Source organism: Phyllostomus discolor, chromosome 1 (assembly GCF_004126475.2).
Source record: "Phyllostomus discolor isolate MPI-MPIP mPhyDis1 chromosome 1, mPhyDis1.pri.v3, whole genome shotgun sequence".
In the NCBI taxonomy this organism is placed as follows: domain Eukaryota; kingdom Metazoa; phylum Chordata; class Mammalia; order Chiroptera; family Phyllostomidae; genus Phyllostomus; species Phyllostomus discolor.
In genome coordinates this window covers 106811821-106838852 of record NC_040903.2, presented here as the reverse complement: position 1 = coordinate 106838852, position 27032 = coordinate 106811821, and the positions used below count along the sequence as shown (strand labels likewise).

General features: G+C 40.6%; 1 pseudogene; it reads right to left on the bottom strand.

The window, feature by feature from the left end:
- Window positions 1-344: 344 nt before the first annotated feature.
- On the bottom strand, window positions 345-26261 carry LOC114492008 (annotated as a pseudogene).
- Between the last annotated feature and the right edge of the window lie 771 nt (window positions 26262-27032).

Here is a 27032-nt window from a genome sequence, read left to right as displayed (position 1 = left end):
TGTACTAGCAGGGCATGCATATGCCTGTTGGTTCGTACCACTGCATTTTTGGAATATTAATTCCATATTACTGAATGTTGTCATAACCATTCTGGTTTTCCTGTTAGATTACCAGGTATAGAACTGGTCTGTGTACCAGCAGACACACATTTACCCAAGGCTCCTGTTGGGGTAATCTGTAGCACTATGAACACCATTCTGGGTTTTTGCCCCCAAGTCTCTTAACCAGACTAGAGTAACCTCTATCATAATTTTGCCTGTCTCTAGAGGTAGTAAATCCACCCCTTTTGCTCACAGAGTATCTGTCCATGCAGTCATCCTTGCATCCATGCATGTCTCCTCTACCCCTGGAATGACCTGAACATCTGTCTTAAACCAACTGAAGCAATTTCAGACTGATTGCTTGATGAGCTTCATGAAGCAGAGATAGAGTCACGCACTTGCTTTATATTATTAGGAGTAAAGAAAGTGTATGCTATGCCTGTTTTGGTACTGCAAGTAGTTCTCCCAATTTGATGAATGTAATCCTCTAAGGAGTTAGGATAGTCGTAATTGATAACAAAGTTCACATCATCCACATTTAGCTCTCTGGAGGCTAAATCTGCAACAATCAGAACAGGAGCTTTTCCACATTTGAATTCATTTAGAACCCAGTCACAGTACTGTCAACTCTTGCCACCATGGATGGTCAAGGCAGACCACCTGTCTCTCCTCATTTTTCTAGTAGGTTCACCACATTCTCTTTTGTTTTCAACAAAAACAATGGCTTTATTCCCCTTTTCACTCATGATCTCTTCAATCAAACAAGTAAGTTTTTCATCCTTTCTACAGGACAACACACATCCACAATCTGAAGAATTTGTGGTTTGTTTGTACCCAGTTCCAGTGTATCGATGTTTATATAAATACAGTCTTTCAGGAAATTTTCTGCAAGTTGTCTTACTTCTTTTGGCCAAGTCACACTCCACCTTAGGGTTTGCCTGTTGGGTCTTCTCTGACTGACTTCCAGGTGTTGCAATACAGATTTCCACACCTCTTTCCAAATCATGTACTTGTGGTCCCTTGAGAGGGCCATCCTAGATGCAAATTAACTACAATTGACACACTTTACAGTATTCAGCAGCTACTTGCTACACCTTTTGGGCTAGTTCCCGAATTGGTTCCAGCACCAAATAAATAGGCCCATCACCTCTCTCTAGGAATGGCCGATGATCGATGTGGACAATGTCAGACAGCAAATAAGACAATGTTTTCCCAGATCCAGTTTTTGCTACTCCAACCATAACCAATCTAATTAGAGCAACTGGCCATCTCTGAACTTGAATAGCAGTGGGTTCACTAAAGGTCTGTCTCACAATCACATTCGTGACATTTTCAGGGAAGCTTGCTTCATAAAACTTCAGAACTGACTCTGGGCAATTGTGACCTCTAACTGTAATTTCCTTGCTTCTTCTGTATGTCCCTATCTTTTGCACTGTGCACCTAGCCAAATCAGGGTGTTCTTATCAAAACTATTCTCAAGTGTGGGCAGCTCATCAAGATTCCACTTCTTTTAAATTAGTTTCTCCCAAGGGGTTCCAAACTTCTTTCCTAACAGGGGCGCTGACCTACTTCCTCCAAATCGAGGTGCCCCAAACCTTCCACCCCAGTTATAGTCTGAGTCACTTGAAAACCTGACATGACATCAATGCTTGTGGCTGGTGGGAAATGAAGTGGAGAAAATTGGTGCAACGAGTCGCTGGAGGTGGCTTCAGTGACAGAGAAGACTTGTGGGAGTGGCAGCAGAGTAGATACAGCAATGGCAGGAACCAGAGCTGCTTGCCAAGAGATCAGTGGAAATTAGTGAGATTGTAAGTAGTATCCTTTTAAAATTCACCTTTCAACCATTTGTGGCTCAATTTTTGTGTACTGACTTTGTTTTGAGCAACTTGTTAATTTTAATAATTTATGTGCAATTTCTTTTAGATTTTTTATGTACATAATACTGTCTTCAAATAATGACATTTTCCCCTTTCTTTCCAATTCTTATGTTTCTGACTTTTTTTTAATTTGCTGCACTGGCCAAGAAATGTCCCACTGAAGTGGTAAGAGCAGGCATCATTGTCTTGTTCCTGACATCAAAGGGAAAGCCATCAATTCTTTACCATTAAGTCTTTGGTTTTCCTGAAGATTTTCTAGGCCTGGATATAGCTTTATTTTTCAGTTCCCTCTTTGGAATTTGATGGTCTTCTGAAAAGTGCAGTTTAGTGTCTTTTGATAATTTTGGATATATTTCAGCCATACCCCCTCAAATATTGCTTCTGTCCCATTTTCTTTATTTATGAGACTCCAATCAAACAAGTGTTTAGTCCATCATTAATAGAATCTGTTGCAGTTGAAATGTTTTATATTTACACTTGCACTATTGAGCCTTTGTTCTGGATGTTGAGCACTTGAAATGTGGCTAGTGTGATAGAGAAACTAATTTTTTAAATTTCATTTACTTGTAATTCATTTAAATTTAAGTATAAATTACTACACCACATTGGACAATGTAGATTTAGACCTACCCACTCTGTCATCCTGTCTTACTCTCTGTATATTCTATTCTTCTGATCTGTCTTCCAGTTTCCTAATTCTCTCTTCAGTTGTTTCATTTTTTTTGTTGTTGTTATTGTTGTTTAGCTTTTATTTCATAATCACAAACTTAACTCTGCAAACCAGCTAGACTTGGAAGGGGTAAAGAAAACATGCAGAACACTGACACTTCCTATCCATGAACACAGTATGTGTTTCCACTTATATGTACCTTCTTCAGTTTCTTTCTTCATCGTCTTATAATTTTCTGTGTACAGGTGTTTTGCATCTTTGGTTAGGTTTATCCTAAGTATTTTATTCTTTTTGAAGCAATTGATAATGGGATTTTTTCATAGTTTCCCTTTCTATTTTCAGTATTGGCATAAAAAATGCAACTGATTTCTTGATATTAATTTTCTATCATGCTACTTTGCTGAATTAAACAGTTCTAGTCATTTCTTGGTGGAATCTTTGGGGTTCTCTATGTACAGTACTATGTCATCTGCAAATGAAGACAATTTTACTTCTTCCTTTCCAATTTGGATGTATTTTATTTCTTCTTCTTGTCTGATTGCTGTGGCTAGGACTTCCAGTACTATGTTGAATAAGAGAGGTGAAAGCAGATTTCCTGTCTTCATTTTGATCTTAAGGGAACACTTATAGTTTTTGTCTGTTGAAATGATGCTGGTAGTAGATGTGTCATATATGGCCTTTATTATGTTTATGTATGTTCCCTCTAGTCCCACTTTGCTGAGAGTTTTTATCATAAATGGTAGCTGGATTTTATCAAATGCTTTTTCTACATCTATTGACATGATCATGCGTTTTTATACTTCATTTCGTTTATGTGGTAAATGACATTTTTTGATTTGTGAAAGTTGTTCCAACCTTGAATTCCCAGGATAAATCCCACTTGATCATGGTGTATGATCTTTTTGATGAATTACTGTATTTGGTTTGCTATTATTTTGTTGAAGATTTTAGCATCTAAGGTCATCAGGGATATTTGCCTATAATTTTATTTTTTGTAGTGTCTTCATCTGGCTTTGGAATTGGGATAATTCTGACCTCTTTAAATGAGCTTGGGAGGTTTCCTTCCTCTTGAATTTTTTTAAATAGTTTGAGAAGGAGAAGTGTTAGTTCTTTTCAGAATGTTTGGTAAAACTCACCTGTGAAGCCATTCAGTCTGAGGCTTTGTTTGTTGGGAGTTTTTTTATTACCGCTTGAATTTCACTAGGTGTAATCTGTCTATTCAGATTCTCTGATTGTTCCTGATTTTAATAGTAAAATTAAATAGACTCTATTTTGTTTATTTCTGCTCTGATCTTTATTATTTCCTTCCTTCTACTCACTTTAGGCTTAATTGCTCTTTTTCAAGTTCCTATAAGTGTAAAGTTTAGATTGTTTCTTTGAGCTTTTTCTTGTTTTTGAGATAGGCTTGTAATGCTATGCATTTCTCTCTTAGGCTTGCTTTCCTATTGTCCCCCAGATTTTGGATTTTTGTGAATTCATTTTCATTTGTTTCAAGGTATCTTTGGACATCTTCCTTGATCTCATTGTTGACCCATTCATTGTTTAATAACATGTTATTTAGCTTCCAAGTGTTGTGCATTTTTTCAGTGTTCTTCTTGAGATGGATTTCTAGTTTCATAGCATTATGATCAGAGAATATGTTAGATATGATTTCAATCTTCTTAAATTTTTGAGACTTACTGTATCCTAACATGTGGTCTATCATAGAAAATGTTCCATGTGCACTTGGAAAGTATGTATATTCTGCTGCTTTGGGGTGAAATGCTGTGAAGATAATAAATCCATTTGATCTAGTGTGTTATTTAAGGCTGCTGCCTCCTTGTTGATTTTCTGCCTGGAAGATCTTATCCATTGAAGTCAATGAGGTGTTAAAATCCCTGACTATGACTCAATTTCTGTTGATCTTTCCCTTTATGTTTATCAAGATTTCCTTCACATATATAGGTGCTATGTTGTGTGTGCAAATGTTTACTAGGTTATATCCTCTTGTTGGATTGATCCCTTTATCAGTATGTGGTGTCCTTCTTTGTCTCTTACTATAGCCTTGGTTGAGTCTATTTTGCCACATATAAGTACTGCTGCCCTAGCTTTTTTTCCCTTTTCACAAGAATGAAATATCTTTTTTCTATACCTTTACTTTTACTCTGTGTGTATCTTTCAATATGAGGTCAATCTCTTGGAGGCAGCATATATATGGGTCTTGTTTTCTCATCCATTCAGCTACCCTATGTCTTTTGGTCAAAGCATTTCAGCCATTTACATTATGGCGATTATTGGTAGATATGGATGTAGTGCCATTTTATTGTTAGATTGTATTCCTTTCTCCTTTTTTCTTTCTCTTTTTATTCTTCTTCTTAAAGCAAAACCTTTAACATTTGTTTCAGTAATGGCTTGGTGCTAACAAACTCCTTCAGCTTATTTTTGTCTGGGAAGCACCTTACTTCTCCTTCGATTTTAAACATTAGCCTTGCTGGGTAAAGCAGCCTTGGTTGTAGGTCCTTGCTTTTCATCAGCTTGAATATTTTATGTCACTCCCTCTGGCCTAAAATATTTTTGTTACGTCATTGAATGAGTCTAATGGGTGCTCCCTTGTAGGTAACTATCTGCTTTCTTCTGGTGGCTTTTAGGATTCTCTCCTTGTCTTTAAGCCTTGTCATGTTAATTATGATGTGTCCCATGAAGACCTCTTTGGATCCAACTTGTTTGGGACCCTCAGAGCTTCCTGGACTTGTGTGTCTTTTTCCTTCATCAGATTAGGGGGATTTTTAGTCATTATTTCTTCAAATAAGTTCTCAATTGCTTTTTGCTCACCTCCCCTTCTCCTGTCCCCATGTGGATGTTGTTACACATGCTGGTGCAAAGGTTTCTTAAGCTCTCCTAATATTTTTTTAATTCTTTTTTCTTTTGCTACTCTACTTGGGTATTTTTTTCTACCTTGTCTTCCAAATCACTGATTCAATCCTCTGGCCCATCTAACCTACTTTTTGTTCCTTCTGGTGTGTTATTTATTTTAGATATTGCATTCTTTATTTCTGAATGGTCATTTTTTATTGTTTCTATATCTTTTTTCATGCTGTTGAGTATCCTTATAATCATTACTCTAAACCCTCTATCTGATAAATTGCTTGCCTCCATTTCATATAGTTCTTCTGGAGCATTGTCTCGTCCTTTGATTTGGAGTCTGTTTCTTTGTCTTCCTAGTTTGGCTGCTTCTTTGTATTTTCTGCTGCATTTATTTTTTAATTATAATTTTTTTCTTGGTTTGTTTATTTATTTATTTATTTATTTATTTATTGGTGCTTGTTATCAGCTTATTGCCTTTCAACTTCAAGTTCACTTTCAGACTGCTCTGTGAAAATGGAGCTTGTCCTTTTAAGTATTTTTTCCTATGCCAACTGGCATTGAAGGTTTCTCAATAACGTGTCCTGAAAGGACACTGCAAGAAAAGGGTTTTTCTTCCTAGTTCCAGTGTATTAGACTAGATGAGCTCCTGCAGAGCACATGGCTCCAGTGTCAGTGTTCTGCATTTAGTGCAGCCTCCCTAGTACCCAACTTCAGCAGTTCACCCAGGATTACCAGTCCTGGCAGTTGTGTAGCAGAACATTCCTAGTGAAACCTTTCCCTATGAAGAGCTTTCCCTAGCACACTAAAGGGCAGCTTTCCAAGAATTTTCAGAGGGCATATTTATAGCAAGTTCCAGCAGTGAGGACCACAGCAATCTCTGTCATCCAGTGAGCTACTGCTGGACAGTGCCTCTGAACAAGGTCAGAATATCAGCCCTGGGGTGGGAGTGGAGTCTTCCCTGGTTGCGCTGTTTCAGTCCTAGGGCTAGTGATTACTCTTTATAGCTACTTTTTCTATTTTATTTAGAGTTCTCTTTACTTCTTATTAGCCAATCCCTCGTTAATTTAATCCTTTGTTATAGAACACAATTCTTTATATTAAACTTTTCCCTGTTTTAAATTCTATTATGCCCTTCTCTCTCCTGTCGATCCCAACAGATACAAATCTTTTTCAAATACAGACACTTTTTATAATTGTAATTCCCTGCTGAAAAAATTAAGTTTGGGTTTTATCTCCATGAATGTAACAGGCATAGTTATTTTACAGTTTGTGTCTAATAAATTGCAGCTATCTGTGAGTCTATTCTTAGTGTCTCTTTTGTGCTGATTTTCATTTATTTGCCTTATCACCCTCATGTCATGGTTTATGTTTGATTTTGTGCTGATCCTTAATTGCAGTTTTAACAATTATTTATAGAAATAAGTTGTGGCCAAGCATGATTTAACTCTCATTTAAAAAACATCCAGAGTGTTTTATTCAAGTTACTGCCAGGGCCTTAGGCACACTAACCATATTCTCTCAATATAATATCAGTTGTAATTTCTGGACATTCAGAGCTCTTGAGAGCAGACTGCAGCTGATGTCATGGTTACTTCAGTTTCTCTGTACTTTCAATGTGCAGCGGTGGAAGGCCCCATGCTAAGCACATGAGGTCCTCCCTGTTGGCTAGCCCTCAAGTCCAGTGTTTGTCCTTATAGCCCTGGGATGGTGTCACAGCATTGTTCAAACCACTCAGCCATCTCTTCTGGGATAGCAAATATCCTCTTGGCAAAAGCAGTCTCACATGCTGGACTTAATTCTCCAGATTCCTCTCTCATCCTGGTCTTTTTGTTTGTTGTTTAAGATTTTACTTATTTTTAGAGGGAGAAACATTATCTGTGGTTGCTTCTCACATACCCACTGCTAGGAATCTGGCCCACAACCCAGGCATGTGCCTTGGCTGGGAATAGAAACCAAGGACCCTTTGGTTCACAGGCCAGCACTCATCCACTGAGCCATACCAGCCAGGGCAATCTCATCCCATATCTATCCATGTACATAACTCTTCACTATTGTCTAGGTCTTTGATGCTCAGGAAGCTTTTTTTAATGATATGTCTAAATTTTTTTTGTGGGTTTCAGCAGAAGGATTCTAGTGTTAGATAGTTCAGCTCAGGCCCTCATAATAAAAAATGGAGTCATCGTTTATTTTTTACTTGAAAACAAAGTCCAAGTCTTCATTATATGATGTGAATCATCCATAGGCTTAGTTCATACTTTGGAGGCATCACTTCCCCCAGGAAGCTGTCTTTGAACACTCATCCTCACTTCCCATAATACCCATTGCTATTAATTATCTTTAAATTTAAGCTGTGAGTTACTTGAGGGCAAAAATTGTTCTATATTTATTCTTCATAGTCTTGGTATCTATCTTGCTGCCTTGTATATAACAGGCATTCAATAACTACTACATGAATGAAGGAATAATAAAGGCTTTATTCTGATTTTTTAAATGTTTGACATTTCCTCCAACAAGCTAATTTTATCTTTGAGAATCAGAGTTCAATCTGTCCTTCAAGGACTGACTCTTAAAGAATACCTGAGAAACTTGCTCAGGCTTGTTATAGACTCCTGTTTTTCTTCCTCTTTCTCACAGAGCTAATCTTTGCTTCACTGAGAGCTTTCTTTTCCAGGGATTCATGTTTCAGCAAGTCAGGTGGCAAATGAGTAGACATTAACTTGGTATCAGAAAGAAGTCAGCCTAGTATCACAAAATACATTTTTTAAATCTACACAGAGAATTCATTTATTTAAAATGCTGTAACTTTATTTAAAATATTTTTAAATATGTATGTATTCATTTTTACAGAGAGGGGAAGGGTGAAAGAGAGGGAGAGAAATATCAATGCGTGGTTGCCTCTTGTGCACCCCCAACTGGGGACCTGGCCCACAACCCAGGAACATGCCCTGACTGGGAATCAAACTGGCGACCTTTTGGTTTGCAGGCCAGCACTCAATCCATTGAGCTACACCAGCCTGGGCTCTTCAGAATATTTTTGCAAAGACAATATGATGTAAATATGTTTGTGAGTGTGTGTTATCTCTGTGTGTGTTCTTTTAAAATGCACTTAAGCAGAAGTCAGTTTCTTTCATCAGGAACTTGCTCTTCAGGAGTGGTCAGTTAACATTTAACCTAAAAGCCACACAGCAGAGTCAGCAGTCAGCTACTACAAAGGTTTCAATAGGAGAGTCTGCTTACTAGCAAAATGAGTGTCATAAATAGATTTTCACTTATAAGGTAGTGTATTTGGTGAGGGGTGTGGAAGAGGGCAAAGAGGGGATAAGTGGTGGCAGACAGAGACTTGACTTAGGGTGGTGAGTGCACAATGCAGTGTGTAGATGTTGTGTTATAGAGCTGCATACTTGAAACCTGTATGGTTTTACCAACAAATGTCACTCCAATAAATTCAATAAAAAATAAAAAGTTTTCTAGAGTAAAATATGCATAAAATATGCATAAAATTAATGTCTCGCTAAACTGTATGATGGTTGTCAGAAATGGGCTCTTTCCCCACAAAACCAAACAAAACAATACACCCTAAGCCCTGCTTCTTTTACAGGAAAGTCTACCAAATGGGGGAATAGGTCATTCCAATTTCAAAAGACTTTTCTAAAGAATAGAGAAAAAGAAATTTCATCCAAACTCATTTCAGGAGGTAAGCATAACTTTGACTTAAAAATTAGTAGGAATAGCAAACTTTAACACCAGAAAAAAGACAAAGATGCCCACTTTCACCATGTCCTGTCAACATGTCACAGCCAACACAAGTCAAGACATTCAAGTCATGAGAGTTAAAAGGAAGAAAATAACATTATAGTATTTTATGATGATATGAAAAGAATAAACAAATAAAAACAGAAAATAATTAACAAATAAATTAGTACATATAAAAAGGAGATGCAGTTTGGCTGAATGATAGATATAAAAACATAAACAACAGCTGCAATCTATTTACTAGCAACAACCAATTAGAAAATGTTATTTTTAAAAAGGCACCATTGGAGAGTTCCAGCCAAGATGGAGGTGTGGGAAGAAACCCTTCACTTCCTCATACAACCAAAAGGAGGAAAACAACAAATCTAAAATCAATAAACAACCAAAAGCACCAGAAAAATCAAACCACGTGGAACTCTGACAACCAAGGAATTAAAGAAAAAAAACAACCAAAACAACCATACCAGTAAGGCTGACTGTGAGGGCCGACTCAGAAAAACTTCAGTGAAGCAGCTGAGGGGCAGGGCTGACTTAAGGGGAAAACTGAGACTCAGAGCTGACTGTGGATTATGGCGGGGGTTGCTGCAGGGAGAGATACTTCCAGTCTCACATGAGAGTCTGTTGGAAAGCAAGCTAGAGGCAAGCAAGCAAACTGCACCATTCCTTCTCTGGCCCCTCCCCCACAGGCAGTGCAGCAAGGAGGATTGCCCTGCACCAGTGAATACCTAAGGCCCCACCCCCTTATATCTTAACAGGTCTGCCAAGACAAAGAAATATGGCCCAAATGAAAGAACAGAGCAAAACTTCAGAACTAAGTGATGAGGAGATTGCCAACCTATCTGATGGAGAATTTAAAGCTCTAGTAATCAAAATACACACAGAACTGATTGAGCTTGGTTGAAAAATGAAAAAGCAAATGAAAGATACCCAAAATGAAATAAAGCAAAATATTCAGGGAACCAGCAGTGACAGGAAGGAAACCAGGATTCAAAGCAACGATTTGGAACAAAAGGGAAAAATAAACATCCAACTGGAACAGAATGAAGAAATAAGAATTCAAAAAAGTGAAAAGAGACTTACAAACTTCTGGGGCAACATGAAATGCTCCAATATCTGAATTATAGGGGTACCAGAAGGAGAAGAACAGCAGCAAGAAATTGAAAACTTATTTGAACAAATAATGAAGGAAAACTCCCCCAATCTGGCAAAGGAAATAGACTTCCAGGAAGTCCAGGAAGCTCAGAGAGTCCCAAAGAATTGGACTCAAAGAGGAACACACCAAGGCACATCTTCATTAAATTACCCAAGATTAAAAACAAAGAGAAAAATCCTAAAAGCAGCAAGAGAAAAGGAGGCAGTTCCCTACAAAGGAGTTCCCGTAAGGCTATCAGCTTATTTCTCAAAAGAAATCTTGCAGGCAAGAATGGGTTGGAAAGAAGTATTCCAAGTCATGAAAGGCAAGGACCTACATCCAAGATTACTCTATCCAGCAAAGATTTCATTTAGAATGGAAGGGCAGATAAAGTGCTTCCCAGAGAAGGTCAAGTTAAAGGAGTTCATCATCACCAAGCCCTTATTATATGAAACGTTAAAAGGATTTATCTAAGAAAAAGAAGATAAAAAATATAAACAATAAAATGGCAACAAACTCACAACTATCAACAAATGAACCTAAAAGGAAAGAAAACAACAAAAACAAAAACTAAGCAAACAACCACAACAGGAACAGAATCAGAGAAATGGACATCACATGGAGGGATTTCAGTGGGGAGGGGGAAGGGAGGAATAGTGGGGGAAAGGTATAGGGAAGAAGCATAATTATTAGGCATAAAATAGACAGGGAGAGATAAAAAATGGTATGGGAAACAGAACTTATATGTATAACTCGTGGTCATGAACTAAGTGAGGGGGAATGGTGGAGGGTTCGTGGGCAGGGCAGAGTGGGGAGAAAGGGGGGAAAACTGGGAAAACTGTAATAGCATAATCAGTAAAAAATACTTTAAAAAAGAATGGAAAACTTATGTTCATCCAAAACCTTGCACACAAATGTTAATAGTAGCATTATTCATAATACCAAAGAGCGGGGAGGGTAACAACCCAAATATCTATCAACTGAAGAATAGATGAATGAAATGTAGTGTGTCCAGTTCACATGATGAGAGAGCATATGGGGAGGGCCTAAAGCAGATGGATTCTCCCTGCCCAGCTTCAGGTCTCCTAGCTGGTCAGAGTCTGTTCCTCTCACTCAGCCCCTCCAGCTTTTGTAGGAAAGGCAGGTGATTGGAGAGGGGCTATCATGCTGATCTCTCAGTGGTCAATTTTCTAAGTCAGTGAACAGGGTACTATAAGCACCAGGCTCCTAAAAGCTGTGAGGAGCTAGAATGCGCAGGAAGAGCCATTCCTGCGGACAGCTCTGTGTGGGTCAGCTTTGAGCCACCCAGCACTCAGGCTTAGAGAACCCTCCCCCACTCAGAGGTGCATAAGTCCAAGCATAACAACCTCTGACCCTTGCCTCAGGGGAAGCTCATCACAACCGATTATTAAGTCCCAGCACTTCCAGGTTAGGTCCAAGAGTTAGGAACATTTCTTCCTCCATTTTTAATCTGTGAATCACCTGGAATCTTTTGGTTTTACTCCTTATGGGAACTACCGGAAGATGAACAACAAAAAACAGGAGAAATGACCACAATGGTCCCTTTAGTTAACTCTTCAGGACTGTTCAGAATGTGAAGCAAAATGAGATCATTAAAACTATATGGTAAGTACAATTTGTGGACCATGCTTTCCCTTTTATCCCTTCTCCCACTTCACCATGACATAGCGTAAGATCTGGCTTTTTTTTTTTTAAGATTTTATTTATTTACTTTTAGAGAGGGAAGGGATGAAGAAAGAGAGAGAGAGAGAAACTTCAATGTGCAGTTGCTGGGTGCCATGGCCTGTAACCCAGGCATGTGCCCTGACTGGGAATTGAACCTGCAATGCTTTGGTTTGCAGCCCGCACTCAATCCACTGAGCTACGAGATCTGGCTTTCTTCAGTTCCTTCTTTCTTTTCTTTCTTTGGCGTATTTTAAGGAATCTCAAATTTATAGGAAAACTAAATATATTACACAAAATTCTTTTTTTCTGAATAATTTGAGAATATGTTGCTGACATTGCTCCATTACCTCTAAACACTTTAGCAAGTATTTCCTATAAAGGAAGACATTTCCCTGTATAATCACAATAAAATCCTTAAAATCAGGAAATTGACATTATTCATTACTGCAAACCTCACTTAAGAATGACCCCTTGCTCTAATTATGTCCTTTATAATGAAAGGATCTGGGTCAGTGTCATGTAGGGCATGTAGTTGTCACGTCTTTTTAGTCTCTTCAATTTGAAATAGTTTCTCAGTCTTTCCATGACTTTTAAGACCTCAACATGTTTGAAGATGATTAAGCTAGTTATTTTGTAGGATGTTCTGGTGTTTCTTCATCATCTGATGAATCTTTGGTTATTATGTATCTTTGGCAGGAATATTGTACAAGTGTATTCTCTTCATGGCACCTCATCAGGTAGGACACAACTGTGATTTCTCCCTTTACAGGTGATGTTACCTTTGATCACTGTGATAACATGGTATTATAGGCTGAACTTTGGTGTCCCCTCAAATTCGTAAGTTGAAATGTACCCTACAATGTGATGGTTTTAGGAGGTGGGGCCTTTGGAGAAGCTAATTAAGAATAGCTGAAGTCATGAAGATGGACCCCTCATTAGTCGCCATGTAAGAGTCGCAAGTGAGTTTGCCTCCTCTCTCCGTTCTCTGCTGTAAGAGGACACAACCAGAATTTGGCAGCCTGAAACAAGAAAAGGGTCCTCACCAGAACCTGACCATGCTGGAACAATGATCTTGAACTTCCAGGTTCCAAAACTGTGAGAAATAAATTTCTGATATTGAATTCTGGTCAAGTGTAGGTAAATGCAGAGGTAAATACAGTCTTCTCCCATAACCACCCCAAAAATACAACTAATCAACAGAACAATCATCATTCAGAATCACCTGAAAATTAGCTGAATGGGAGTTCTACAACTGAGGATATGAAGAAGAAGACATACTGAGACTGGTAGGAGGAGCAGAGAAGCAAAATACTGGTTCCACACTGGTGTGTGGTGGATAAAAATCAGGAAGAATATCTCAAAATGAGGGGTCCCAGGCCCCACCAAGTCTTCCATCCTCAAGTTCCACTGCCATGAAGAGGAGTCCCCATACCATACTTCTGGCTGTAAGAAACAGTGGCGAGTGTGGTCAAGTGATACTGGAATCTCAGGCAGTTCCTCTCAAAGGGCCCACCTGTGGACTTACTTGGACTCACTCACTCTGAGTTCCAGTCTGGGGCAGTAGCTTGAAAGGCACCAGGAATGTATGGGGAAGAACTGAGCTGTCTGGCATCAGAGGTGAGAGTGTGGGTGGGCAGCTTTCTCCCAGAAAGAAGTGCTAGCAAGGGCTATTGTTCCTTTGATGAGCCCTCTAACCACAGAGCTAGCATGTGGTCACCATATCTGAGACAATCAACCTGGCTCACAACCTGTGTGCCCCAACCTCCATTTTGTTTGTTCTTTTCCTGGAGTTTTGTTCTGTTCTTTCATTGGGACACGTTTCTTTGTCTCCTCAATTTGGCAGCTACCCTGCGTTTGTTTCTATGCATTAAATAGAACTGCTATGTCTCCCAGTAGGTGTCCTGTAGGGCCCAGTGTCACAGCCTCCCTATTGACCCAAGCTGGCCACTCCAGGTGTGCCCTCTTGTGAGCAGTATATGCCCTCCTATTATAGTTGAGCCTTAATTGCTGTTGGCACATCAATGGGAGAGATTCACCCCCCAGGTCAGTCAGTGGCAAGGACTGGCTGAGATCACCATAGAGGATCAGCTGTGCAGGGGCCCATCCCCAAGAGCAAGACTTACTTCAGTGGGTTTCTGGTGCCCATCGAGTCTGCCCCTTGAGTGCAGTGCTTGTGGAGGTCATTGGGCAGTACTTTGACATGGTCTGAAACTTTCCACTGGGTGCACTAGCTCTTGGGCTTCCCAGGAAGTGCAGGCCAAGTTCAGCAGCTGCCTGTGTTCAGCCCCAGTCCACTCAGCATGCGCTACAAAGCTATCTGCAGATGGCTGCTACTTGTATTGGGTTTGGAGGTGCTCAAAAGAGGCCAAGCCGCAAACCAAGACTGGCTGCTTCTAGTGCCAGGGCTGGGGCCACTTAATGAGAGGTACAAGGCATGCTGAGGCCAGGGTCTGCATGTTTGAGAGATTTTAGCCAAATCAGAAGCATTAGCCAAGACAGGCAATTTGTATGGAAATGCCAGTGGAAACAGCTTGAGTGGGTGGGTGTGCAAGTTGAGTGGGGCAGGATCTCAGGGAATCACCAGAATGGGGCAAAGTGTTAGTCAAGGTTGATGGAGACTCAGATATGGTGCCTGCCTGCCGGCTTTTTTGGGTGGAGGTGTCATTAAGGGATCAATGGCCTCTGCCAGCACTCCTGTCTGGAAGAAAGCTGCCCCCTCCCCAGCTAGAGCTCAGAGGGCTCCGAGTAAGTCCATGTGTGGGCCCTTTAAGAGGAACTACCTGGGACTCCAAAAGCCCTCTGTCTCACTGAGCCACAATCTCTGCTGGTTTTTACAGCCAGAAGTTATGGGAACTTCTTTTCTTGACACTGGAACCTTGGGCTGGAGGCCTGGTATGTGGCTGTGATCTCTCACTCTCCAGTGGGGACCTTTACAGCCATGATATCCCTTCCAATTTTTCTCTGCCCCATGTGGGTGCGGGACCAGCCTGCACTGCATCTTTGCTCCTCCTACCAGTCTCGATGTGGCTTGTTCTTTAATACTCTAGTTGTGGGACTTCCATTCAGCCAGATTTCAGATGGTCCTGAATGATATTTTTTGTGTAGTTTAATTGTGATTTTGATGTGGTTTTGAGAGAAGATGTGTTTACCTACAGTACCCTTACATTACATTGCTAAAACTAAGACAATAACATTAATTCATTAATATTAATTAAAGTCTAGATTTATTTTATTTTTGTGAGTTTTGTTCCAGGACCTCATCCAGGAAACCACAGTGCACTCAGATGTCATGTCTCTTTAGTCTTTTCAGGTCTAGGACAGTCTCTCATTTTTTTTTTCTCTATGCATTAACAGTTCTGAGAAGTATTGACCAAATATTTTGTAGACTAGGTCTTATTTTTAAATTATTCCTTATTCTAAGGTTAGAAGAAGTCATCTATGTTTTTTCTAAAAGTAAATATTTTTTTGTTTTGACATTCAAGTCCTTAATTTATTCAAGACTTATTTATGGTAGGGGTCCAGATTCATTTTTTTCTACATAGATAACTAATTTTTGGTCATTGAACCATTTCTCTGTCATCAAAGATTTGCCATGACACCGTGGTCATATATTACTGTTCCTCATATGCATAGCTCTGTTTCTGAGCTCCCTTTTCACTCTGTTGGTTACTTTTTTTCTATGCCAATAATATAATTGTCTTAATTGCTCTAGCTTTGTCCTCGGTCTCTGTGTTTGGCAGAGCTGCCGTGTCTCCTTAGTCTTTTTGTTCAGAAATTCTTTACTCTTCCTCATACATTTGTCCTATTTCACAAAAATAAACAATAAACACTGTTGTGATTTTCATTAGAGTTGCAGTAAATTTATAGATCATTATGTGAATCACAACAATTTGAAGTTAAACCTACCTGCCCATATAATCTAATCTTTATCTGGGCCTTTAAAATGTTTTTTAATGCAGTTATACAGTTTTCTCTGTATAGGGCTGACATATCTTTTATTAGGTTTATTTCTAGGTTCATTAAAGTTTTTGTTACTATTCAATGATGCCTTTTTAAAAATATTTTTTTGACTATGCTATTACAGTTTTTCCAATTTTCTCCCTTTATCCCCCTGTCCCCCCAACCCTCCAGCATCCACCCCCTTTAGTTCATGTCCATGGGTTGTACATATAAGTTCTTTGAGTTCTCTGTTTTCTCTACCCTTTTTTATCTCTCCCCATCTACTTTATGCCTACTAATTATGATCTTTTCCCTTGTACCTTCCCCCCCCCATTCCCCCTCCCCACTGAAATCCCTCCATGTGATGTCCATTTCTCTGATTCTGTTCCTGTTGTGGTTGTTTGCTTAGTTTTTGTTTTTGTTGTTTTCTTTCCTTTTAGGTTCATTTGTTGATAGTTGTGAGTTTGTTGCCATTTTATTGTTTATATTTTTTATCTTCTTTTTCTTAGATAAGTCCTTTTAACGTTTCATATAATAAGGGCTTGGTGATGATGAACTCCTTTAACTTGACCTTCTCTGGGAAGCACTTTATCTGCCCTTCCATTCTAAATGAAATCTTTGCTGGATAGAGTAATCTTGGATGTAGGTCCTTGCCTTTCATGACTTGGAATACTTCTTTCCAACCCATTCTTGCCTGCAAGATTTCTTTTGAGAAATAAGCTGATAGCCTTACGGGAACTCCTTTGTAGGGAACTGCCTCCTTTTCTCTTGCTGCTTTTAGGATTTTTCTCTTTGTTTTTAATCTTGGGTAATTTAATGAAGATGTGCCTTGGTGTGTTCCTCTTTGAGTCCAATTCTTTGGGACTCTCTGAGCTTCCTGGACTTCCTGGAAGTCTATTTCCTTTGCCAGATTGGGGGAGTTTTCCTTCATTATTTGTTCAAATAAGTTTTCAATTTCTTGCTGCTGTTCTTCTCCTTCTGGTACCCCTATAATTCAGATATTGGAGCATTTCATGTTGCCCCAGAAGTTTGTAAGTCTCTTTTCACTTTTTTGAATTCTTATTTCTTCATTCTGTTCCAGTTGGATGTTTATTTTTCCCTTTTGTTCCAAATCGTTGCTTTGAATCCTGGTTTCCTTCCTGTCACTGCTGGTTCCCTGAATATTTTGCTTTATTTCATTTTGGGTATCTTTCATTTGCTTTTTCATTTTTCAACCAAGCTCAATCAGTTCTGTGTGTATTTTGATTACTAGAGCTTTAAATTCTCCATCAGATAGGTTGGCAATCTCCTCATCACTTAGTTCTGAAGTTTTGCTCTGTTCTTTCATTTGGGCCATATTTCTTTGTCTTGGCAGACCTGTTAAGATATAAGGGGGTGGGGCCTTAGGTATTCTCCAGGGCTGGACAACCCTTCTTGCTGCACTAAGGCACTGCCTGTGGGGGATGGGCCAGAGAGAGAATAATGCAGTTCACCGGCTCATCTCTAGTCCATTTTCCAGCAAACTCCTGTGTGAGACTGGGAGTTTCTCCCACTGCATCAGCTCTGAGTCTCAGTTTCACCTTTAGCCAGCCCTGCCCACACAGTCTGCCACCTTGCCCGCATGGCCTTGCCATGTGTTCTTACTGGTCTGTTTGTTCTGGTTGATTTTTTTCTTAATTCCTTGGTTATCGGAGTTCCATGCAGTTTGATTTTCTGCCACTTCGGTTGTTTATTGACTTTAGATTGGTTGTTATCCTCCTTGTGGCTGTGCAAGGAAGCGAAGGGTTTCTACCTGTGCCTCCATCTTAGCCAGAACTCCCAGTTTTCAATTCTTTTGGGTATATACCCAGGAGGGAATTGATGGATTATGTGGTAATTCTGTTTTTAAATTTTTGAGGAGCTAACAAGTTTTTCAGAGAAGCTACACAAATTTTTACATTCCTATCAACAAAGGGCTCCCATTTCTCCGTATCTTCTCTAACACTTCTGACAGTCATCCTAGTTCACATGACATAGACATTCATGGCAGTTTTGATTTGCATTTCCCCAGTGACTAATGATATTAAGCATCTGTTTTATGCACCATCGGCCATTAGTATGGAAATAGAAATGTTTTTTTTGGAAAAATGTTCAAATACTTTGACCATTTTTTAATTGGGCTAATAGTCTTTTCATTATTGTGTTGTAAAAGTTCTGTACATTCTGGATATTAGACCCTTTTCAAGTACATGATCTGCAAATATTTTTCCCCATTCTGTGAAAATTTTCAGTTTCCTTATAGTGTCCTTTGACACAAAAAAAGTTTTAAATTTTGATAAAGTCAAATTTATCTATTTTTCTTTGGCTTCTTATGTTTTTGGTGTCCTATCTAAAAAATTATCTAATTCAAGGTCATAAAGATTTACCCCCATGTTTTCTTCTTGGAGTTTGATACTTTTAATTCTTACATTTAAGACTTTAATCAATTTTCGGTTACTTTTGTAAATGGTGTGAAGTTGGAGTCCAAATTATTATTATTTTTTTTTGCATGTGGATATCCAGTTGTCCTAACACCATTTTTCAGAAGACTATTATTTCCCCATTGAATGATCTTGGCACCCTTGTCAAAAGTTAATTGACCATAAAATGTATGAATTTACTTCTGAACTCTCAAGTCTTTTCCATTGATCTCTATGTCCCTCCTTATGCCTGCACCACACTGTCTTAATCACTATAGCTTTCTAGTAACATCTAAAATCAGAAGGTATGAGTCCCCCAAGTTTGTTCTTTTTCAAGATTGTTTATTTTGACTCCATATGGATTTGCAGATCAACTTTTTACTTCTGAAAAACAGGATATTGAAATTTTGATAGGGGTTGTATTGAATCTGCATATTGTCTCGGGAAGTATTGCCATATTAAAAGTATTAAGAGCTTGAGGGGCTGTGGTGGCCAAGTGGTGAAGGTGCTGGGCTTGAAAGCCAATGGGGTCTCCTCGTGCAGGTTCAAAAATATTAAGAACCCTGGCCAGGTTGCTCAGTTCGTTAGAGCAGAGGTCCCCAACCCCTTGGCCATGGACCAGGCCATGGCCTGTTAGGAACTGGACTGCACAGCAGTAGGTGAGCGGCAGGCAAGTGAGTGAAGTTTCATCTGTATTTACAGCTTCTCCCCATCACTCTCATTACCACCTCAGCTCTGCCTCCTGTCAGATCAGCTGCAGCATTAGACTCTCATCAGGAGTGTGAACCCTACTGTGAACTGTGCATGTGAGGGATCTAGGTTGAGTGCTCCTTATGAGAATCTACTGCCTGATGATCTGAGGTGGAGCTGAGGCAGTGATGCCAGCACTAGGGAGCAGCTGTAAATACAGATTATCATTAGCAGAGAGGTTTGACTGCACAGAGATCGTAATAAATCAGTTGCTTTCCAACTCATATCAAAACCCTATCAGTGAGTGGCAAGTGACAATTAAGCTGCATCTGGTAGCAGGCTTTGTAGTAGTGAGGGAGTTGATGTACTTCAATTACACAGCTACATCTCGTGGCAGGATTTAAGTCAGTATGTGACACTTATTTCAGTTCACACATGGCCTGCCCATTATTTTATTTACCACTTCTGCCACGCCACTTTTCTCAATCACAGTTTTGGTAAGCCCACATGCTAACCTTAGCCAAAATGAATAAAAAACATACATCACTAGAGAGCTTGTTTGAAAAGAGGGAAAGACCCAATGATGAGATAGCAGAAAACTCTAAGACTGCCAACAAAAAGGAAGCTGCATTTAAAAGAAAAATACTAAGAGTCCTACTTAAATTATGGGTTTATTGCAACAGGTAATTCACATTTTCCAAGCCCTCTTTGTATAAAATAGCCAGCAACTGGCTGTTGAACAAAGCCATGACACCTTCAAAACTGCTTCACCACATGGAGACAAAACACCTTGCATCACAAGACAAGCCTTTGGAATGTTTCAAAAGAAAAAAAAAACGTGAATACAAACAACAGAAATAGTTACTGAAGGCCACCACTTCATCAAATGCATCTGCACTGCAAGCATCATTCTAAGTGGCTAACTGCATTGCTAAAGCTAAGAAGCCCTTTCCTGTTGGTGAAGAGTTGATCCTGCCTGCTGCTATGGATACTTGTTGTGAACTTTTAGGAGAGGCTGCACTTCAAAAGGTGGTATGTGTTCCTGTTTCGGCTAGCACCATAACTAGATGAAGTGATAAAAGAGCAGAAGATATTTAGGCACAATTGTTAGAGAGGACTAATGAGTCACTGTGGTACACAATCCAGGTTGACGAGTCTACTGATGTTGACAACAAGGCAAGAATGCTTGTTTTGTGCGATACATTTTTCAGGAGGATGTGCATAAGGATACGCTATGTGCACTTTTGTTGCCAACCAACACCACAGCCGCAGAACTACTCAAGTCTTTGAATGATTTCATAACAGGAAAAATTAATTGGTCATTTTGTGTCAGTTTATACGTGGATGGAGCAGCTGCCATGACTGGACGGCTTTCTGGTTTCACTACTCGGGTCAAGGAGGCCGCTTCTGAATGTGACTGTACACACTGTGTCACCCATAGAGAAATGCTGGCTAGCCGAAAAATGTCACCTGAACTTAACGTTTTGCAGGATGTGATTAAAATTATCAACCACATTACAGTACATGCCCTTAACTCATGTCTGTTCATGCAGCTCTGTGAGGAGATGGATGCAGAGCACACACGTCTTCTCTTATGCACAGAAGTGAGATGGCTTTCTAAAGGGAGATACTGGCCAGAGTTTTTGAGTTATGAGAGCCACTCCAAAGAATTCTTTTAGAAAAATAGTCACCACTGGCAGCACATTCAATGACACAGAATGGGTCACAAAACTTGCTTATTTGTGTGACATATTCAACCCGCTCAGTGAACTCTGTCACTTCAGGGGAGAATGACAACTGTGTCCAACTTGGCAGATAACATGGCTGCATTCAAAGCCAAACTGGAATTTGGGGGCATTGGGTGAACATTTGGATTTTTGACATGTTTCTAACATTAGCAGAGATTCTGAAAGAGACTGAGCCAGGGCCTTCTTTCTCCCAGCTGGTGCATGATCACCTGTCTCAGCTTTCAGAAGAGTTTGAGCATTATTTCCCAAACACAAAAGACCCCTGAAGGGGAAGGAATGGATCACCCATTTGTGAATAAGCTAGATGAATGGACTTGGTCCGTGCTAGAAGAGGATCAACTGCTTGAGATGGCAAATGATGGTGGCCTTAAAAGTATGTTTGTGACAACTGCAAATCTCCATATGTTCTGGATTAAACTCAAAGAAGAATATCCTTAAATTGCCACAAAAGCACTGAATAGCCTACTTCCATTTCCAGCATCCTATCTTTGCAAAGCAGGGTGTTCTGCAGTGACAGCAACCAAAATGACATTATGGAGTAGACTGGAAATTAGCAACACATTTCAGCTGTCACTGTTTCTTATAACCCCCAGATGGGACCAGCTAGCTGCAGGAAAACAACCTTAAAAGCTACTTTGGCTAAGGTTAATATTGGCACTTCTTTTTTTCCTCTGGTGTTTGCCCAGATCACTGTGCCTCTTCGTTTATGTTCTTCCTTATTGCTTCTTAGAAATAACATACAGTTTATAATTTCTGTCTTCTATAAGGGCATTCAGCTGATTCACATTTAATGTAACAAATATTATAGAGTACTTGATTTTAATTCTTTTTTACTACTTTACTATTTACTTTATATCATTGTTTCCTATCTTTCTTCTCCTTGAGTTTGCTGATGTGATCACATTCTCCTTTCTCGTGTCCCCTGTCCTTCTTGTTAATTTGAAGATTTGCAGCCAAGTAGCTTTCTAACTGGAAAGAGGAATGTGAGGGGCTGCTTAGGCAGGCCTAAGCCCCAGCTCTGCTCCTTGCTTCAGCTACCTGGCAAGGCTCTGATGGCCCCAAATTTAGCTCAAGAACCAATGAACATTCATGCGTGTATTCATTCCTGAAACAGAAGTGTTAGCATTTCTTTCTGGAAATTTTGTTATTCACATGGAAGGTCTTCTGGATCTAACTTTCAAGTATTTTTTTATCTGTTCCTTCAATATTTCCATCTGCTTATAATTTTGTCCTGCAAAATTGAGATTTTTCTCAATTTTGAGATTTTTCTTTTGTTGAATCTTCTGGGCCACTAATGCAGATCTCGACCATCCTCTGCTTCAACTCATCAATTAAAATTTTAAGTGCAAAAGGCATATTTCTTATTTTTGGGAAGTATTTGTATGCTATAATAGAGTCATTATATATTTTTTTATTTTATATATTTTTTATTTTTTGGTTCAAGTAGCTGAATGTCTGCATTGGTTTTTGCTTTTCTGTGGGCTGGATCCCTTCAGGTGGACTGTCACTTTCCTCTGCTCTCTCTCATGGCTCTAAGGGGACACGTTGCAATCCCATGATTAGTGAAAGGTCTAGCTCTGGCTGCTGTGTATCAGATGCTATGGTAGCTGGCAGGTGGCAAGGGTGCAAGGACCAGGGAAGCTCTTTTGACCCTACTCTCTTCAGCTACAAAACTAGGTCTCTGTAGACTCAGGGCTTGAGGACACTGCCTGTGGGAGCAACAGGTGCACAGATTGTCTGTTGCCCAGCTCTCCAGATTCTCTGTTCTAGTCCTTGCACCAGGCTCCCTACTGCTTTTCCCATGGAAATCCTGGGCCTGAGCTTTTTGCCCTGGGTATGGCAGGAGGCCTCACCCTTCACCTGCATGCAGGCCTCAGCTTCTGCCACATCAGGAAAGGTTGAAAGGAGTTAGGAAGGAAAACTTGCCATCATTGCATCAGTGTAATCCAGTACCAGCAACCGTGATGACTTCCATGAAAGGCCTTATTCTTTGGTTGCAGAGAGACAGAGAAATATTTGGAACAGTATATATTATTAGTGCCTGTGGAGCTTAAATCTATCAGCAGGCAAATATTATTTAACAAACACTTAAAATAGTATGTCAGGCCTAGTGCTATGTTTTCCAAATAATTTATCTCCTTTAACCCTCACAACAGTGCTACATTTATTATTCACTGGGAGATATAAAGTAACCTGCTCAGGGTCACTTCAGGTAGCTATTAGGGGGACTCGAATTGTTCGCTGTCTTCAGAGGGTCTGCAGTTCACCCTCGGGCTGGGTACAGAAGCACAGTCTTCCTGACAAACTAGGTTCTGCAGCGTTAGATCCTGCAGCCTACAAGACACGCGCACATGCATATGCCCACCAGTTGTCATGACAAAGTGGCAAAATGCTGCCACCCTAATTGAGGGGACAAAACTTCACATTCTAAAAAAGATTAAAGCCCTGGCCCGTGTGGCTCAGTTGGTTCAGTGTCCTCTCATAAACCAAAAGTCCTGGACTTGGAGGGAGGGTGTGGTGGGGAGAGGTGTGTGCTAGAGGCAACCAATCATTGTTTCTCTCATATTGATGTTTCTCTTCCTCTCTCTCCTCCTCCCATCCCCCTCTCTAAAATTAATAAGCATGTCCTCAGTTGAGGAATAAAACAATTTTTGAAAGAGTAAACACTCACCCCAACATTTCAATGTGTATGTTACAAAGAATGCCTCTATTTGCCAAAAGTCACACCACCAGAGGGAGACAAGGAGCTCCAGCCAAGAACAAAGGAAAAATTTTTTTCCCAAATCCAGGCTTCCTCTCAGTGTATCAGCCTTACCTCCATCCCCTAGGCTGATCCTCACACTTCCAGAGTCCTTTGAACTGTCTTCTTTCCACCAGACTTGAAGATCTGTGACCTGACTCCTTCAGGTGGACCGAGGCTGGCTTTCTGGTTTGGGGAAAAAGCGGAAATATTCCAAAATGTATGCGTGCTCCTAGCAAACCAGGTTGCACAATTAAACCCAAAGGAGTCTTGAATAGAAAAATTTCAGACACTGAGATCAGGGTAATGTTTGCAAAGTGGTTTTGGTTTGAGGTTTTTCCAGACCCCTTAATTCACAGAGGCTTAGAAGCCTGAAGCCTCTGGAGAATCCATTTATGGTTTTCCAAGCAATATCAGCCTAGTGTCAGGGAAGAAGATGCCCTCAGCCCTCTTCATTCTAGATACACAGGTAGCATTTGTGGTGTCTCACATACCCAGCTCCTCTAAAGATCCTTTCACTTGGCTCACAAAGGGAACACCTAGAACATTTATACTCTGACCTGGAGAATGAAGGGGTCTCCTTGGACATTTCTGCTACACTTGAGAGAAAAAGCTCTTTCATTTAAGCCAATAACATAACTGGGAACTGAATTCAAAAGTAAACTTTTCTTTTAAAAAACAAAACTCCTTTGTCTGTAGTCATTCCAGGCAAGTCATAAGCCTCTTCAGCAGTAAGTACTTGAGTAATTGGTCTGGTTCTAACAAACAGCACTTCCCAGCATGATGTTAGGGAGCAAGAGTGTGCACATTAAATTAAGAATGCCCAGCTTGCATGACAGAGGTGGTGAAAACTTGCTAATGTGCTCTCTGCTGCTCCAGAAAGCCAACCTGGAACCTGGCGGTGCTCTGGGGCACAAGGCATAGGGAAGAGAAGTAGGGAAGAGGTCTTTGGAGATGTGGTGGAAGCAGGGAATGGAAAAAGATGTAGCTAAAGTCTGGCCCCAGCAAGGACTTTTGGCTACCTCAAAGCCCCATGTCAGAGATCATGGTAAACTCAGCACCAGCTGGGCAGACACTGAAAGCAGGTGCTGCCACCTGGCAGGCTGGGCACAACAGCAAAGGATTCCAGGAACCAGTGCCAAGGTCTTTCCTCGAAGGACCATAACATTAGTGGTAGGGAGCCTGAGGGCAGGACAACGACCCTCATAAACACCTGAGTTCTGGACAAAGCCATCTTAGGTGAAGCTAGGTAACCACCCAGAAACTAAGGGAAGAGACCCTTAGTTAAAGCCCAGCCCTGTGCACTTGGCTAGTGAAATGGGAGTCGGGAGTAGGAAGAAGCACAAGGAGCACTGGGGTTGAAGGTCTTTTAATGGGCTCAGGATGCACTGGACCAAGGTGTGCTGGGTCTGGAAGTGCATTTGGGCCTGGGGAATGGACTGCCATGTATGGAATTAGGGAGGCTAGGGAAGCTGGGGCAGAGACAAGGCAGGGCTGACTGGAGACGCCATCTGAGGAGCTGGTGACGATGCAAATAGCATAGTTCAGAGACCGGCCTGTAAAGCTTTGAGAAGGGCACCTTTCAGTGTGAGAGTTTTAACTATCTGTCCTTTATGGCCCAATCCAACTGTAATGCACTGATCCTACAGGGGCCAGTAACACAAGGCCTGGGAACTATATCCCAGGCCCTCACTATACACACACAACTGTCTGCCATTTTTCTTGTTTGCAATCAGAGTATTTCAGAAACAAGTTTCCTTGATGATCCTGTTGGAATGTTGTCAGGTCACCGTGACCCTAGTATCTCACATCTTTCCAAAAGATGGAAGGGTCCTTTTGACTTCCCCTGCAGGTGTAGCCTCACTGTGGCCTCCAGACCGAATCTATGCAGAAGAGGTATATAATCCAGCACTGCTAACTCAGGCTTGTCTGATGTGCATTTCTGATGAGTCAATGTCCTCCTGTTTCTGAGACTCAATCTCCATGGGGGTTAACTAGAGATTTGTCTTATTTGTTATGTGTAGATCCCCGTTAGGAAGCCCTGGGCCTTGGCTTGCACCTTACAGACTCAGTAGTTGGGTCCTGGCACCTGCTGACTCCTTCCTGAGGGACCTCCCACTTGTCCACATGCTGAGTGCCCTTGCCTCCTGTGTCCTGGCCTGCTCATCTGCAGCCTCCTCCTTGATACATACCTATTTCCCTAGGCTGCTGTCCTTTTCTCTGGGGTGACCTGTTGGCCAGATGTGAGTATGTTCTGAAAGTAGCACCAACACATCATATGAGAGAGGGAGATGAGTAAAACTCCAAGTTTTTGACCTGAGAAACTGGAAGGAACTGCCATCAACTGCAATGGGGAGGGCTGTAAGTGGGACCCATATGGGGCTGCTGGGGGGATTAGTTCAGTTTGGGATATGCCAAGTTAGAGATGTCTATTAAGCATCCAAGTATGGAGATTGATGGTGCTTGCCCACTTCTGAAATGTTGGAGAGATATATGGACAGGATGTTGTTATTTTGGATATTGTTGGAAGGTAAACAGTATTTAAGCCTTTGCATTGCATGAAGTCACCAAAGGGTTGATGAAAAGAGAAAAAAGAAAAGTTCACTGAACCAAGAGATTGCCCTGCGTTGAGACTGCGGACACGAGAAAGAACTGGCAAAGACTGCTTACGGGAAGCGGCTTGCTTCCATCAGCAAATGATTGGCAGCAGTGGCCACATCCATGTGCTGGAATCTAACCAGTTTTCCCTCAGAGCTTCTTTATGAAGTGTGCTTGCTTTACCTGCAGAGAGGATGCTACACACGCACAATGAGGTCTTTTTGAAGTTTTTACTGCAGGCTTGGTTTGGTCTGAATCTCCCTCCTTTTCTGCTGGTAGGAGTGGGCTCAGTGTGCCCTTGAGAAGACCAACTGGTGAGCAGTACAGTTCAGGCGGACGAGACTGAATGCCAAGTCCAAGAACAATCTTCTCTCTCCAAACATGCTAACCAATCACACCTGTGGGTGGAATTTTGGCTTCTTATTCACATATATATGTATATATTCTTCATCTGGTAAGTGGTGATTCTTTGGAAACTATTTTCTCTATGTTTTTTTAAGGAAAAAACAGATTTTGTTTTTAGTTGGCTTTTATACCCAAGTGTAATCTCCTAATTGTAAAATATTTAAAATATAAAAGCCCACAAAATTTTTAAACAATCCCATTTAAAAAACTTTATTAAGGGAAATGTATCAGTTTTCTAGAGCTGCCAATACGAAGCACCATAAATTTGGTGGCTTGACACAACACAATTTATTATTCTCTTGCAGATCTGCAGGCTAGAAGTTGGAAACCAAGGTGTTGGCAGGGCCACACTCTCCTGAAAGTTCTAGAGGAGGGTCCTTTCTGGCCTCTTCAGTTCCCAATGGTTCCTGGCAAGCCCTGGTGTCCCCAGGCTTGTTGCTGAATCACTCCAATCTCTGCCTCTGTCTTCACATAGCCTTCGCTCCCACATG